We start from the raw sequence: 17878 nt of genomic DNA on the forward strand, positions 1-17878 counted from the left end.
TTCTCTTCCTCCTGTTCAATATATTTTCCCTGGACAATAATTTTTTTATAATTATTATAGTAAAATATGCACAACATAATTATTGTTTTAACCACTTGTAAGTGTACAGTTCAGTGGCATCAAATACATACAATGTTTTGTAACCGTTGCCACTACCTATACCCAAAACTTTTTAAATTATCCCCAACAGAAATTCTGTACCCGTTAAATAATACCTGCCCACCCCCCACATCCCCTAGTCCCTGGTAATCACCAGTCTTTGTGAATTTGACTACTCTAGGTACCCCATATAAGTGGAATTATATAATATTTGTCCTTTGTGTGGCTTATTTCACTTAGCACAATGTTTTCAAAGCCCATCCGTGTTGTAAGAGATATCAAAATTTCATTCCTTTTCATAGGCCAAGTAATATTCCATTCGATGTATATACCACATTTTGTTTATCCAATCAGCTATCCAAGTGGATCTTTATCATCGATCCAAGTAGACTCTTGGGTGGCTTCCACCTTTTAGATATGTTAAATAATGTTGCCATGATGTTAGTCTACAAATATCTGTACAGGTCCCTGTTTTCAGTTCTTTGGGGTACATACCTAGTAGTGGAATTTCTGAGTCCTATGGTCATTCTATGTTTAACTCTTTGGGGGGGCTTCCTGGACAGTCTTGACTTTAACTGTAATTTCAGCTTTAGACTAGATGGTGTTGTTCAATAGAACCTTCTGCAGGGACGCCTGGATGGCTCAGCAGTTGAGCCTCTGTCTTTGGCTGGGGGCGGGTCCCAGGTCTGAGGATCGAGTAGGGCATCAGGCTCCCTGTGAGGAGCCTGCTTCTCCCTCTGCCTCCCCCTCTGTGTCTCTCATGAATAAATGAATAAAATCTTAAAAAAGAAAAAAGAACCTTCTGCAATGTTGGAAATTTCTGTAATTCTGTACTGCCAGGTATATAGCCATTAGCTACATGTGGCTAATGGTCACATGAAGTGTAGCTACTGTGATGAATTAATTGGCTTTTTAAGATTTATTTATTTGTTCTGCAACACAGTATTGTTAATTACAGTCAGTGTGCTGTACATTGCATCCCCATGACTTGTTTGTTTTATAGCTGGAAATTAACTTTTGAACTCTTTCACTCACTTCATTAACTTAAATTCAAATTTATTTTTATTTTTTATTTATTTTTACTTATTATTGTTATTTTTGAAGTAGAGCTTAAAGTGGAGCTTGAACTCACAACCCTGAGATCAAGACCTGAGCTGAGATCAAGAGTCAGGCGCTTAACCAGCTGAGCCACCCAGATTCCCCTAAATTCAAATTTAAATAGCCATGCATAGGCTAGTGAGTCAGATAGCGTATACTTACAGGCTATGGCTTTTCCTTTTTTTTTTTTTTTAATTTTTATTTATTTATGATAGTCATACAGAGAGAGAGAGAGGCAGAGACACAGGCAGAGGGAGAAGCAGGCTCCATGCACCGGGAGCCTGATGTGGGATTCGATCCCGGGTCTCCAGGATCGCGCCCTGGGCCAAAGGCAGGCGCCAAACCGCTGCGCCACCCAGGGATCCCCGCTATGGCTTTTCCTAATCCTCTATTTCCAATCTGGCCATTTTTTCTGAATTTCAAGTATGAAACTTCCTCTGTGTTTCCACTAACCTATCCTTAATTCGTGTGGTCTTTACTTCTTTTGTGAACTCTTGCTGCAGACTACAAATTTATTTCCTAATGTGAAATTGGCATCAAATTCCAGTCAATTCTACTGCCAAGATGATCTTGTCTACTTTATCTCAGACACTTTAATTGGATCTGGACTATCTACATGGGCAATGAGATCTAAGTGAAGTTTCTAAAAGGTCAATCCAAAAAACCTTGTCTTTCCAAGGCTCCCCATTACCTGAGGAATTAAGTAAGACAGAATTTCTTTTTTTTTTTAAAGATTTTATTTATTTATTCATAAGAATACACAGAAAGGAGAGAGGGAGAGAGAGGCAGAGACACAGGCAGAGGGAGAAGCAGGCTTCATGCAGGGAGCCCGATGTGGGACTCGATCCAGGACTCCAGGATCACACCCTGGGCTGAAGGCGGCACTAAACCACTGAGCCACAGGGGCTGCCCAAGACTGAATTTCTTATCTTAGCATACAAGTTCTCAGGTTCTCTCTCTAGTCTCACTTCACATTATTTTCGCACCAAGCACTCCAGCCATACCAAACTACCTGGAGTTCCTCAAATGCTCTCTCCCACTTCCATAACAGCTACAGATGCTTGGAAATGCCTATCCCTTTCTGTCAAAATTATACACTGTTATTCATTTTGTAAGACTTAGCTCAGGGAACACCTCCTCTGCCTCGCTTCCTCAGACCCAGGATTTTTCCTTCAATAAATGTTTGTCCAGTATCTACTTTGTGCCAGACTCCAATTTAGAAACTGTGGCTGTAAGTGAGAAACAGATAGACTTAAAGGTGTTTTCTTCAAGGCTTGAAGATAGAGGCTAGCAAATAGGGAATAATAATAATGATATGGTTAAAATTATATATAATAATAATACATAATAAGTCTGTGATGTGAGGCAATGCATGGTGCTATCAAAACACTGCAGAGGGCACCTCACCTGGGCTTAGGGGAGGTGAATTTAAGGAAAGCTTTGTGGAGGAGGGAATAGAGGAATGAGGAGGAATTATTTAGGATATATAGAATGGGAGCAGAGAACATGAATGCATGGCTTCTTGATGGAAATAGAGGTAGTCCAGCAGGGGATTGTGGAAGACCTTATAAGCCAGTATCAAGACATTTGGAGTTCATCCTGAGGGCAATGAGAAGTCATTGAGACAATGTGTGACATGATAAGATCTGATCTAAGAAGGACTCTTCTGGCTACAGTATGGGGAATATATTGGAGACAGCACTAGGGTGATAATCTAGGTCAGCGAACCATGGCTTCATCTCAAATCTGGCCATAGTCTGTTTTTATACACCCTGCAAGCAAAGAATGATTTTTAACTTTTTATATTTTTGAATGGTTGAAAAAAATTATAAGAAGAATATATCCCATGACACATGAAAAATGGAATTCAAAGCTTGGTTTTTGTTAATAAAGTTTTATTAGAGCATAGACAAGCCCATCTCTTTACATATTGTCTATGGCTTCTTTCGGGTTCCAAGGGCAGAGCTGAGTAGTTGCAACATAATTTAATCCACAAAGTTGAAAATATTTATCTGGCCCTTCACGGAAGAAGTTGGCCAACCTCTAATCAAGTGAAACATTATAGTGAATGAGACCAGACAACCCAGGCAGGTTGAGTGTCATGTCTTTTCCTAGCATGTGACTTAAAATGATAATCTATTGGTTTCTTATTTTCTTTCTTTTTTCTCTTCCAATTGTGAACATTTTGAGAGTGGATATTTTTTCTTCCGTTAACTTTGTCTTTTGGTAGTTAGTACACTGTACTTGCTTAGTAATGTTTACTGGAGAAATAGATGTATATGGATTTACATGGTTGTGACACACTTGATATACAGAAAGCATCTGCTGCTTTTGCTTGCTGACCCCTATTCCCTACTGCCAGGGACCATGTGATTTAGTCGAAGCTGAGCCCTTTTACCCCTACTCTGGGGGCGGGAATGTGATCCAGGCCTGTCCCCTGAGTCTTTTTTACATCTTTGTTTTTAATAGGGCCACCTTTCCCTTAATCTAGTAATGCCTACAGTTGACCTTACTATTATCCTGTTCCAAACTGGAGGGATATCCATGAGGAAAAGTGAAAGTTTACCCCTCTGGGTACTCACTAGTTCTGTTCTTGTATGGTATATGTGCACACACACACACACACACACATACATAGAACCTAATGTCAGGGGTGAACAGGTGCATTAGAGCACCCTGTGTGCTCTTTGGAATGCCCCTGGGTAGAGAACAAGTGCTAAGGCAAACAAACAGGAAAAGTAAAAGAAGAGCAAATGCAAAAAGTGGAAGCCAAGAGGAAGAAAAGAAAAAGGTCAGATGTGAAACTGCTGCTGTGCTATGTACAATTGCCTCAAGTGCCATTTATTTGTATAAGTGAAATCTAAGGTGAATGGTAGGTGCTTTGGAAGGACTCTTAATACTTTTAAGACAAGGGGTATGATTTATCAAATATAATAATTTCTTAATTGGTGAGTGCTTTACAGATTCTAAAGCCTTATACTTTTACATTAAAATATTTTAAATTTACAAGTAATATATGGAGACATACTTGTTTAAAATTTAAAGCATACATATATATTCACAATCAACAGCAAGGAGAGGTGCTTCTACCCTCTGTAATACATAGAGGTTTTTAACCTTCTGAAGAACATAGGTATTTTTACCCTCTCTAACACAGAGGATGACGGATTTATAATGTCAAACACAAAGTGTCATATGTGCTAGATGACAAAGCTGAATTTCTGACTCAGATGTTCATAGTCTTGATTCAGTGATTCTTCTACAACCCATGACACTGTAAAGGGGATCCCTGTGGCCTATAGACACAGCTGTGAAAGTAGAACCCAGGTTTAACCTGAGTAACCAGCTTCGTCAGAGAGCAATACCTGGTTTCCAAGTCACTCTCAAATAAAATTGCAAATCCCAAATGTTATGGGTTGAAGTATGTCCCCCTATAAAAGATACATTGAAGTTCTAACCCCTAACATGTCTGAATATGACTCCATTTGTAAATAGGGTCATTGCAGATATAAGTAGTTAAATGAGGTCATATGGGGGTAGAGTGAGCCCATTTAATATGACTGGTGTCCTTTTAAGAGGATGGCCACATGAAGACACAGAGACACAAGGAAAATGTCATCTGATGATGAAAGCAGAGATTGGAGTGTATAGCTACAAGCCAAGGAGTGCTGAAGATTGCCAGCAGACTGCCAGAAGGTAAAAGAGACAATGTAAGATTTCCCCATAATTTTAAGAAAGAGCATGGTCCCAACATCTTGATTTCAGTCTTCATCCTCCAGAACTATGAGACAATTTGAATTTCGATTGTTTTTAGGCTGCAGTTCCAGCAGCCCTAGATACCAGTACACCAGGTAAATTCTACGTAACAGAGGTGAAAGCCCTTGCTAACAACTTATTCATAAAAAGTGATCATATTCTTTTGGTCAGGATGACATTTTCTGTTTATATCTTAAGTTGCTCAAAACAAAATAAAAACTCGTAAAATGCCAGAAATATGATTTTTATCTTTCAGTTACTCAATGAAGATATAAGAGGTCAAAGGAAAATAATGTGCTCTTGTCTCGAGAGCAAACAGTCAATATTTAATCCCTGAGGTTATTTTCCTCAATATCTTATTATAATTTTTTTTTAACTCTGAGGTTATTTTGTTGGAAACATAAAGAAATACACCTTATTGTTGTATGAGAGCCTTTTCAACTTAAAATACAGCAGAAAATTTATAAAACATGAATGCTACTTGAAGTGTATATTAATTTTTTTTTCTCTTCTTGCAAAAGAGGGCTTGCGAGAAGGTCACTGAATTTTTTCCATTGAGCTAATTTTGTGCTGGTGATGACCTGTATGTAATAATATGAGGTGAAGGTCCTTCTAGTTTTAATATATTTTCCATCCTTACTACCTGATTTAAAATTCTTTCCCTTAGAGTCATTTCGTTGGTCTAGAGAACAAAGGTGGGGGGATTGTCTTTAGAGATTGCAATAATTCAGACACCTGAGAGAAGCAAAAGATGAGTGTTTAGATTCTCCACGGCTCTTGTCCATTGGGTGGTTAGTATGGAATAATTTACATGATCTGCTAAAATTTACCAGCAATGCCAAAGAATCTGGATTGGAGAGACTCAATTTGGTGGTGGAGAAAGCACCAAGAGCATGGAGGGTTGTTGGAAAGACCGGTGGGCTCCTTATATGGATGATGCTCATATGTGGATCATGTCCTAAGATGGATGACAGTCTTACCTGGACAACATTCTTACTTGGACAGTGGTCCTTTGCTATCTGGGAAGGCCATCTTCTCCCTTGGGTGAGCCAGCTTTAGGAGTGATGTTCTGGAGCAAGTAAGAATGAAGATCCACCTGCCAAGGAGCAGTTGGAGTCACCCTATTGATGAATGGAAGTGGGGGTGGGTACAAATACTACCTTCATACCCTAGTGAGGAGGCAGGACACATGGTGTAGCCGGAGTAACAGTGTTCTAGGAGCAGAAAGATGAGAGTTGGTGCTAATGAGCAAGCCCAGCTGAGAAGGAGCGAGAAGAACAAAGGAGAACAGAACTCAGAGGACCACCTTCCCTTTAGTTGGTTTTATCTAGAGCTAACCTTTTTCATCCTGTCCAAAGCTGGTAAGTTATCCACCAGGATCAGTGAAAAGTTTATCCCTTTAGGTACCCACCCCACCAGTTCTGTTCTTGCAACAGACACACACGCGCACACACACACACACGTAATAAACAACATGAAGGTGTTCACGATGAGGTAGTCATCATTTTGGCTGTGGACTACAAGAGGAGATAACTTGCCTGTCACTTTTAAACTCCTTCATTCTCCTTTCAGATGACTGCAGGGAGAGGGTAGGCCTCTGTTATCCTTACAGAGATACCCCTCACAGGAAGCTTGATATGTTTCTTGAGAATGAGGGCCTCGTTTTATACGTCCAAGGAATGTCTACAGAAATATTTGTCAATTGATTGATTATGTCTACACGGCCCATCAAATCAAATCTACCCAAGGTATGTACATATAAACATTCTGCTCCAAGATATTTTTCTGACATGTCATGTCGAATATAAAACAGAAGGAAATAAAGCCTGGGAAGAAGCACATGTTATCCAGACGTACTTATTTTATGCCCTGCCTGGTTCAGAACCAATGGCAGAGCTATGTAGGGACTAATACACTTCAGATGAGCAAATGTTAAAATCTGTGTTTGCAAATAAATAGAAATGACTTTCTGGAGGGAAAAAAGGGTGGCAGAGAGGGGGTGGAGTAAGAAAGAATGTGTAGAATTATGGGAGAAACATCTGGTTCAGTTAAAGAATAAAACCTAGAAAAACAAAATCTGGATGTTCAGTTTATGTTGATGATAGCTTCATCAGAGCTGGGACTTTGTCCTTTTCACAGCTGAGACCTGTGATATTGTGATTTATGACAAGAAATGTGTATTTGGTCTATGTCCCATTTCTGGCACAGAGCTCCTATTCCGTCCTACCCCTTGACCTCAGGGTGGTGAGAGGGCCTGGAGGTTGAATCAGCCACCAGTGGTCAATGATTTAATCAATCGTGACTAAGTAATGAAGTATCCATAAAAACTCAAAAGGATGGGGCTCAGAGAGCTTCCAGGTTGGTGGGCACGTGGAGATTTGGGGAGAATAGGGGGCCTGGCAGGGCCTGGAAGCTTTGCACCCTTTCCCCACACCCTGCCATACACATCTCTCCCATTTGGCTCTTCCTGGGCTATAGCCTTTGATACTAAACCAGTATTCTAGTAAGTTTTGTGAGCCACTCTAGCAAATGAATGAAATTCAAGGGGGGAAGTTGTTGGAACTTCAAACGTATAAGTTGGTCAGTCAGAAGTTCAGGTGACAACCTAGGTTTATAAAGGGGCATCTGAGACACCTGGGTGGCTCGTCGGTTGAGCGTCTGCCTTCGGCTCAGGTCGTGATCCCGCGGTCCCGGGATTGAGTCCTGCATTGGGCTCCTTGCACAGAGCCTGCCTTTCCCTCTGCCTGTGTCTCTGCCTTTCTTTCTGTGTCTCTCATGAATAAATAAATAAAATCTTAAAATATATATATATAAAGGGGCATCTGAAGCGGGGGTGGGAAGGGGGCAGCCTTGTTGGAGTGAGCCCCTTCTCCCCCCACACTGGAAATGGGTGTAGACCCTTCCGAGACCCTAGCGCCATGACTGGCATACAATAAATATTTGTTGAAGGAACGGAAGAAACTCTGGAAACAATTTCCTGCTTATGAGGAAACCCGTTAGACCCATGGTTTTTTAAATCAAAGGGTTGTTTTGTTTTGTTGTTCTAGATGTTAAATTCTCTCTTCAAACAACATCTTGCTGAACATAAATAATGGCAGAGCCACACTTGAATGCAAGTTCAAATGGGAAGTCCAGTGATGTCATCCAAGTCTGCCTTCTTTATTCCAGATGCTCCAATTCTTTATACCTGGAGAGAGGCGGATCTGGGTGTTTGGGGAGATGCAGAGGCAGGTTGGAAAGTATAACTCAAGGGCACCGGACTGGATGCTCTATGAGAGCAGGGAGTCTACACCCTATATCCCTTACAACTCGAGGGCCATTTTCATCTTAGGTGCCAGCACTATGTTCCCTGCTTCTACTACCGCTGCATGTTTGTGGTCTTCCAAGATTCCCTCAGAGCCAATTTTGGATTTCTAAGGGTTGTTAGGGTCATAACAGATGCTCAGTGAGTGTCTATTGGTGTAGTCCAGTATTCTCAGAAAATTTGGGGATAGGGCAGAAAGATTTGTTTTCTTCCCCTCATCCAAGATAGAGCTTACTCCCTTTGAAATGTCTCTTTATTTTATTCTTCACAGCATCCCAGTGAGTGAGGAAAGAAGCATTTTCCCCCTTTATTTTATAGATGGGGAAACTGAGAACTAGAAAAATGTATTCGTTTACTCCTTGCCAAAAAGACAATTCAAAGCAGAGTGGGAACTGGCTTCCATGGACATATTTACAGTGATTGGCTCTCCTTAAGCAATAAAAAGGAAGATCTTTTCTCACAACAGTGCATTAGAATCAGCCCTAATATAAATGTCTTCTATTCCACAGATAGCTGGTAATGTATGATTATGATACGATCTCATGATTTTGTTCAGCAGCAAACACAATCTTATATTTTATTTCAGAGATGATAAACTTTACAATCAGATAATGTTATTTTATACACTTTGGGTCCCACGGCCCCTTTCAAACTTCTACTTAGACTTTTCCTATCGGCAGTATTTATATACTGCATTTCCCATTTATTTTCATCAAGTCTGTTCTCTCAAAGATCCTAATAAGCTTCCTTTGTAACTGAATTCCTCTATTTCCTCTCCAGTACATATTAAAGAACAGACCGCCTCTGAAAGACACAGCATTTAATGTATTAGCTTACACTCTGATTCTCAGACTTTTTGAGATAACCTTGAAAGGGCACCAGCTCTATGGCGTTCTCTAATGAATATCACGGGAACGTGCACGTTTTGACCCAACCACGAGAGGAGCTCCTTTGGAAGTTATCCCAGATCTGGGTCTGCAGGATCATAAGAATGAGTTTATTTATGGACAATGATTATGTGAAATCTTCTGTAAAAATACAGAAAATTCTAATCATTGCCTTACTCTCGAGCATCTCTCCTCAATCTGAGCATAATTTCTTTCAGTTTTGATCAGGATGTGTGATGCATATCTAATGGGCTTCCCACTGCCATCTGGCAGACTGTGGAAGTTCACAGCTCACACTACGGCAGAAGCAATACCACCAGCCAAATTTAAAGTAAAAGTGGGCTACAGGACAGTTCAGTCTATAAGAATGAATTCTCATTTAGCTCCAAAAATTCTTTTTGGTGGGACAACCATTTGTAAATAGTTTGTAAATTTCCATAGCCTTCAGATAGGGCCCTTTACGTGTACTGCCAAGATAAATCTGAGTTTTCAAATTGTTTCACCAAAGAAAAGTTTGCTTCTTTGTGGAGTTTCAAAGCTTTCTTCAGTTTGAGTCATTCATTCACTAGTTAGAAAACAATTTAATTATATTAGGAAGGTGGATTCTGGGGACTTTCTAACTTCTGGCTTGAGAATATGCTCATGTACATTAGCCAATATTCAAAATTTCTATTTGTGAATAATAATTATAGGAAAGCACCTCAGTTGACTTGCTTGAAACTACTATTACTGCCAGTCATTCACCTAATGATGGGTCACTACAGTGCTCCTAAGTAACACTGGAGGAGCATATGAAGACACTGGCAATCGCAATTACTTTCAGGGTAATTTATGCTCTTTAAAATTCTTGAATAAAATGATTTTTCCCTTAAGAAATACTTACTGCAAGGGCTCCTGGGTCCATTAAGCATCCAATTCTTGAGTTCAGATCAGGTCATGATCTCAGGATCCTGAGATCAAGCCCCATGTCAGGCTCTGAGCTGGACATGGAGCTTGCTTGAGATTCTCTCTTCCTCTCCCTCTGTCTATCTCTCCCTCTTAAAGAAGAAGAGGAAGAAGAAGAAGACGAAGAAGAAGAAAAGAAATACTTACTGCCATGTCTTGGCCACATTATCCTGTTCCCAGGTCAGAACCTATCTTTCCATTGTCTTCACTGATATTATATTGATCGATGCTCAAGGAAGCCACCTTAAATTTGCTTAGACTCCAAGGAGTTGAATAACTATTTCATTGGTTCTAAGACTTACATTACAATTTTTAAAAATATCCCTGCAATAAAATCAGTCTAACACACTTGATAGCACATTATGCTTTCACTGCAAGTGTATTTACATAACATACCTACTAACAAAGTGGTGCATCTTTTAAGTGATGGTATCTTAAACTTGATCAGATATGGGAAGTCACAAGAAGATTGTAATGCAGTTGAGTCTCAGGAATGACTTAAACCAAAAGCTCAAATCCTACAGGACTCACTCCGACTATCTTCCCTCCTTTGGGTTGGCTGTATTTCTGTCACTGCAGACTGGCTTCCACTACATGCAAGACACTAGGCTACCAACAGCTTTTCAGGTTCATATCTTCTGGGCTTCACAGACTGAGACACAAGTTCAAAACTACCAGTAAAGGAGCCCATTGTCTTAATTTGGGTCAGGTGCCCTTCCCTCGATCAGTCACATTGGGTTGGGGAAATGAAGTGGAAGAATCATAAGGAGAATAAATGAATAAGGAAGGTCCTATATAGTAGCCATGCATGCAGACGGGAGGAGTGGTGGGGGGTGTACTTCTCAGGAGCAGAGAAGTCAAGTCTGGGGGGATGATGCACTGATATTATATCTATACTAACAGGTGATCTATTTTTATATCTATATTAACTGTTATATCTATATTAACAGGTGGTCAAATTTTAAAAAGATTTTATTCATTTGATATAGAGAGAGAGAGTGAGCGCATGAGCAGGGATAGAAGGAGAGGGAGAAGCAGGATCCCCACTGGGCAGAAAGCCCCATATGAGCTTGATCCCAGGACCCCAGGATCATGACCTGAGCTGAATGCAGACACTTAACCAACTGAGCCACCCAGGTGCCTGAACAGGTAATCGATGATCTTGCCCTGAGAATGCTAAATCTTTACTGGTCCAATTCTGTTCTCTTTACAGCTGGAGCCACTGGTTTTCAGACTGCCCTCGTATTTAGGACAAATTGCAAGAGGGAAAATTCAGGAAAAATAAAGATATTTTTAGATAACATTATACACACACACCCTTTTCACAGAGGACAAAACTTTATTGAATCATTAGGGAGACTAAGTGTGTATGCTTATAATGGAAGCTGCCATTTGTGTAGGACTTACTCCAAACCCTTCTGGATTATATCTCAGAGTCTAGCAAGCTAAAAATCCATCTCAGGCTCTTTTGCAAGTAGGTTCTACTGGAAACTTAGAAGGTGGTGTGGATAAGAGGAACTGGCAGCTCCTCAGGATCTAGTGTCCTGTGTGATTTTTCAAGAGCCACTGACACAACTGTCTGCTGTCCCATGCTCTCAATGGCAGCCATCAGGTTCCTTGGTGTCCATTGGGATCCTAGTGTGGTTGGGTATTTCTCCTGGTGGTATTGTTCCTGGCCATGTGGCTGCCAAACTTCATTCTGGCCCTCTTGGAAGTTCTATAAACCCAGATAACAAACAATAAATCCATCTCTGTTGAAACTAGCTTGTGTGGATTCTGCTGTCTACCACTCAGATCCCTAACTGATAACTCTCACCCTGTCAGCAAGGACATTAGAACTTTTTGTTTTGTCACAAAAATATTAAAAATTGGGTCTACTGGAGAAATAGCTGCATGGAATCAACTTTCTAATTTTTATCTGTTGTGTCCCCTTTTGAGCTCATACAGTATGTTCGCTCACATTATCTCTTAACAGATGGACAGAAATGCGTAATCTCCTATTATTACTTAAGGTGTAGGAAAACAGACACCCTTCCTGTAGGGCAGGACACACGCTCTGGAGTCCAGTTTACTAATCCACGACTTTGGTCAAGTTGTTTGACTTGTCTATGCTTCCATTTCTAAAGAAAATGTAAAAAGAAGACAAAAGTACCTGTCTTAAAGGGCTGCTTTAAGGAATAAACTAAGCAGCCCACGCAGAATATTTGGGAAGTTGCCTTAGGTACAATAAACTCTAAGTCAACATTTGCTATTATATCATTTACCTTTGCTGCCTGTAAATCAGTATATCCTTATTGGAGGACAGTTTGGCAGTATCTTTCAAAATGTGTATGTACTTTGGCTCTGCAGTTGTACTTTGTATCTAACCTACAGCAGTACACTTGCAGAAGTATTCTTAGGTGGGGAAATAGTTAAGTAGATTGTATCATATCATAGGGTGCTGTGCAGCCAGTTAAAAAGAGTAATGGAAGTCTGTACATTCTCCAAGGAAAGATCACCCTTATATTAGCTATTTACTCATCAAATAGTTACAGAGGACTTACTTTGCCCGAACTGTTCCCGGTGCTGAAAGTTAAAACTATTAAATCATGGAATAGTCTACATAGGATGACCAATGTGTGTTACAGAGTCATCTGCACCTGTGTACAAATGCCTACTGAGCGGTGGTTGCCCCTGCCAGGGAGTAAGGAGCTCTTGGGTTGGCTCTCCCCCGGCTGCCCAGTATGGATGTGGGTACTTGCTTTACCACATCTCCACCTCTTAGGTATCCTGGCTCCATCTTGGAGGTCTATAAATGGCCTGAACCTTTGGAAAGGGCAAAGTTCTAAGGCATGAACAGCCACCATATCTGCTGGACAGTTGATGGCTGTCCAGCTGGCTGCTGTTTATAGAAAGCCCTTGCCAGAGGACAGCCAGAAGAACAACTAAAGTGTTTGTTGGCTCTGTATACTCAAATGGTTGGTTGCTGGATCCTCTGCAGTCATTGCCTTGGCTCCCGGTAGCTCTCTGCTGCTCCCAAGGAGGAGGGTGGAGTCTCCTCCTGTATGGATGTGGTTGCTTCAGGTCCTGCCCTCATCCTGACTCACACAGACCCCTTGTCACATCCTGTTCCTTCTATCACTCCACTTCCTAGCTAGTCTGTGGTGGCAAAGAAGTTGGCCTCTGTGTGTGTTCTATTTCCAAACTACTGTTCTATGCTGCAGATATTTCAGGGCTTTGTTTTGAATACATCACATCAAGATTTGGGAACTGAGGATACTTTTATTTCAGGTTTTTGGAATTTACAGCTTTTACCATGTATCCTTTTGATTCCTGCAATGCTCTTGCCCCATTATCGTGCTTTAATGGTGTATGTGTTTGGGGAGTATGACCAAAGGAGGCAAAAAAACCCAAGAGTTAAAAAAAAAAAAAAGAAAAAGGCCATCAGAAATAACAACAACAAATATTGAGGACAAAACCACAATGATTAAAATACCAAAATATTATTTCACCACCCATAGAAGAAAATCCAGGAAACCTGCCTGGCTACTAGTGGGATTTTCCTGTGAGGAATGGAGGGGGATGGGTAGTGAAGTGAAAGCAGACTGCTTTCTCTCTGAAAACTTCTTTTGGTTTCTTTAGACTGTTTATAGACATATGTTAATGATATCTTTGGGGGGCATTTGGGTGGTTGGTCAGTTAAGCATCCAGCTTTTGATTTTAGCCCAGGTCATGATCTCAGGGTTGAGGGATAGGGGTCTGTGTCAGGCTGTGCACTGGGCCTGGAGCCTGCTTAAGATTCTCTCTCTCTCCCTCTGCCCTTGCCCCTTCGTGTGCTCACTCTCTTGCTCTCTCTCTCTCTCTCAAAAAAAAAAAAAAAGAGGTATCTTTTGTAATTAAAACTAATGATAAAACACAACAGTTTCCCATTCAGGCCACAGTGTTTGGCTCTCAGGCCTGGTATCAGGTGTGTGGGTCCTGTGCTCTCACCTCTTTGGTCTTCTCCTCTGCTCACTGTACTTATGCCCAAATCTAGGCCACCCTTCTTTGCCTGACTGATGCTTTCAGGATGCCTCTCAGAGCTCACTTTCTCAGGAAGTCTTTCTGGATTTTTTCACGTTATCTCCTCCAGGCTGGGTTGGATAACTTATCCTGAGTCTGTCTGCACTCTCCACAGACTATAGTCCTTACCAGGTGGCCTTAAAGTCTGTTTATGTGTTTGTCTCCCTCTCTCTCAAGAATAGAAACTGTGTCTCATTCATCCCTATGACTCCAGGTCCTACTACAATGCCTGACACTTGGGGCTGCTCAGTACAATGTTTATTTGAATTCTGTTCCTGCATCCAAGCCAGAGAATCACTGTCCTGACATACTATAAATATGTGCAGTTGCATAAACAATTAAAAAAAATACTAGCATCAACTATTTCCCTCTTTTTTCTGTATCTTCCACATCTTGTCTTTCACATCAATTGCTCCAACCTTCTTCACATTCCAGAGGTGAACTTCCCTTCTAAATTTACCAGGAGGATTCAGACCCTCACTTCTTTTCTCTAGTCCTAAACAATTATGAGTCACTCTGTTGAGACTTATACCCCACCTGTGTTTTTGGAAGTACCTCCTGCTATTTCTCCTTGAGCCTATTTTCAATGGGTTCACTCATTACCACCACTATCTGTTGTCTCAGACATGGCTGGGCATAACTTGGCAAATAGCAGCAAGATGACCCATTCATTCGTTCAACCATTATTGAGCACCGACTGTATGCCAAGTGCTGTGTTGGATGTGAGGCTTCAGAGATAGATAAGAAGCTGTCCTTGTAGCAGTTAGAATCCCAGCAGAAGATAGATGGCACTTCATATTGGGTCATTTGAGAATGTAGACAGAAGTTAGGGAAACCACATGGGATAGTGTAGTCCCCTAAGGCTAGTAGTATTGGGAATTACCATCCTTTGGTCTGAAGTGGAGGGAGGGTGGGAGGCATAGCTTCGGGAATGTAGGAAGTGAAGAAGTACCAGCCAGCTATGTAGAGAGGCTTCCTGACAGCGTGGTCTTCAATCGAGGACACAGTCAACTGATGGCCATCTGGCAAGGAGGGAACTGAGGAATACATACCTTGACTTCACCTACCTTACTCTTTCCCAAGAAAGAAAAGTAGCTCAGTCGATTAAGCAGCCGACCCTAGATTTCAGCTCAGGTCATAATCTCAGGGTCATATGATTGAGCCCCATGCTGGGCACGCAGCTCAGTGGGGAGTCTGCTTAGGATTCTCAACCTCTTTCTCTCTAAATAAATAAATCTTTAAAAATTAAAAAAAAAAAAAGGTGCCCTTTCCCAACCAACTGGAAGCCAGTGGAAGAGGAAGCCAGTTGATGCAGTCTATACATTGGCCTCCTGGAGCAGAGCAGGAAGGAGGAGGGTACAGTGGACCTGGATGGGCAAACAAGAGGTATCCTGTGAGTCTTCAAGGAGATGAGTATCTAACAGAAATAAAAACAGGTGCTTATAATACAATATGGAATGTGATGGAGTAGCTATATAGCGTTCAGTGATGTGATTACAATATACCAGGCACTATTCGGAGTATTTTGCCTGCATGACCTAAAAATAAAAAAACCCTACAATGTATAAGGTACTGAGGAGGGAAACTAGTCTGGAAGGATCAGATAAGTTTTTTGGAGAAAGCAAAGTGGAGATGGGTCCTAGAGTATGGGTGTGAGATAGTTGGGCAAGGCTGGGTTTAGGGAGGGGGCAGGAGCAGAAATACAGAGAAATAAAATGGTGTGATTGGAACCTAATGAAGTTCATTGTTGGGTTTTGGGAAGGGAGCATTAAGACCATCTTGAAGAGGGAGGCAGGGGCTGGATGACAGAAGGCCCATATAAATTTTATCCAATGGATAATGGGCAGCAAATGGACGATTTTTTTTCATTGAGATATAGCTGATGTATTAGTGTCAGGGGTACAACATAATTATTCGATATTTGTGTATATTGTGAGGTGATTGCCACTTAAGTCTAGTTAACATCCATCACCCTACATAGCTACAATTTTTTTCTTTTCTTTCTTTCTTTTTTTAAATTGATTCATTCATGAGAGAGACACAGAGAGAGAGGAAGAGACATAGGCAGAGGGAGAAGCAGGCTCCATGCAGGGAGCCTGAGGTAGGACTCGATCCCGGGACTCTAGGATCGCGCCCTGAGCTGAAAGCAGACGCTCAACCACTGAGCCACCCCGGTGTCCTGAATTTTTTTTTCTTGTGATAGAACTTATGATCTACTCTCTCAGCAACTTTTGAAAATGCAGTGCAGTAAGTATAGGCACCACATTGTCATCCCCATGACTTATTTATGTTATAATTAGAAGTTTCTACCTTTTGACCTGCTTCACCATTTGGCTGCCCCCTCCCCCTTTCTGGCAACCACTAATCTATTCTCCATATCAATGAGCTTGTTTTTTGTTTTTGTTTTTTGGATTCCATATATGAGTGAGATTATGGTATTTATCTTTCTCTGTCTGACATTTTACTTACCATAATGCCCTCTAGATCTATCCATGTTGTTGCAAATGGCAAGATTTCCTTCTTTTTTTATTATGGAGTAATACTTTTGTACATAGATACCACATCTTCTTTATGCATTTATTCACCCATGGGCACTTACGTAGTTTAGATAGTGTCCCTGGCTGAGGGCAGCAGATGGTTTTCAAGAAGATGGTGAAATGGTGGTCTTGGCAATCAGGTGACTAGGAGGCTGTGGGAAGCATGGATTTGAGGGAGGCAGGACCAGAGATGAGGAGACCAATGACAGAAAACCACAGTGATGGTAGAGGAAAGATGATGTGGCAGGAACCCAGACTGGAAAAAGTTTGATGAATGTGACGAATGCTGAGGAGACAGAATGGCAAGTCTCGGGATTGGAAATCAAGATTAGGGGGCAAGGAGTTATCAAAGATGACACACAGGTCATGTTAATTGTCAGATGACAGCAACTCCTGCTGCGCATGGATGAATAAAGGGAAGAAGGATGGGTTCAGTTGGGTCCATGGGACATCCAAGTGAAAGTATTTAGCAAGTAGTTGAAAAAAACCAAGAGTCTAAACTGCAGGAACAGATGTGGGAGTCCTGGTCACTAAGACAAGCGGGGTCTGATGGCCAGAGAGAAGGAGGAGGTGTGGGGGGACCTTCTTTCTAAAGGAATATAAGTTTCAAGAAGCTTGATGTTTAGACACTTTTAACTCTCCCCTTCCCTCATGGCTTTCATGAACTTGTTTTCCCTGGTCTTCCTTGTCTTGTCACTCTGCCTCTTTCTTCCCGTTGTCCCTCCATTCTCTGTCCTCTAAACATGAAGTACTTCCAGACTCCTCATGGTTCTAAATAGTCGTAGTTCTTACTGACTGTTCTAAATTCAAGCTAACCTCTCATGACTGCCTCAGGGATGGCCCCAGAGGCTCCCAGGATGTGAGATCATTTGCCACATCAAACCTCCATGCCTTGGGGAGGGAGTTCTATCTGTGCCAATATAGCTTTCAGCTACTATCCTCCATACAGGACACTTGGACTCTCCCGCTTCTTATCTTCACAATTAACACCTTTACATGTACCAGCAGGTGGGTATGCTGTAGATGAAGCAGTGATGATGATGATGATGATGATAATCAATAAACATTTATAAGTAATAGATCATTGGAGGTATTCTCACAAGTTTTCCACACATGCATACGTTACAAATTTAGAGAAGGATCAAGGAGCAAATCAGATAGAAGGGGCTAAATGATAGGGAGAGTGAGACGTTAGGGCCAAATGCTTTTGC

At 41.3% G+C, this 17878-nt stretch overlaps 1 long non-coding RNA gene across 1 annotated transcript in view; it reads left to right on the forward strand.

Moving 5' to 3' along the window:
• Window positions 1–4704: 4704 nt before the first annotated feature.
• The window catches only part of LOC121499403, a 31372-nt gene continuing 18198 nt past the window's right edge, over window positions 4705–17878 (forward strand). The window contains exons 1-2 of the long non-coding RNA XR_005990113.1: window positions 4705–4893; window positions 6526–6701. This is a non-coding gene — a long non-coding RNA (uncharacterized LOC121499403). The remainder of the gene's footprint in view (window positions 4894–6525; window positions 6702–17878) is intronic.

This window comes from Vulpes lagopus, chromosome 10 (assembly GCF_018345385.1).
Source record: "Vulpes lagopus strain Blue_001 chromosome 10, ASM1834538v1, whole genome shotgun sequence".
Taxonomy (NCBI): domain Eukaryota; kingdom Metazoa; phylum Chordata; class Mammalia; order Carnivora; family Canidae; genus Vulpes; species Vulpes lagopus.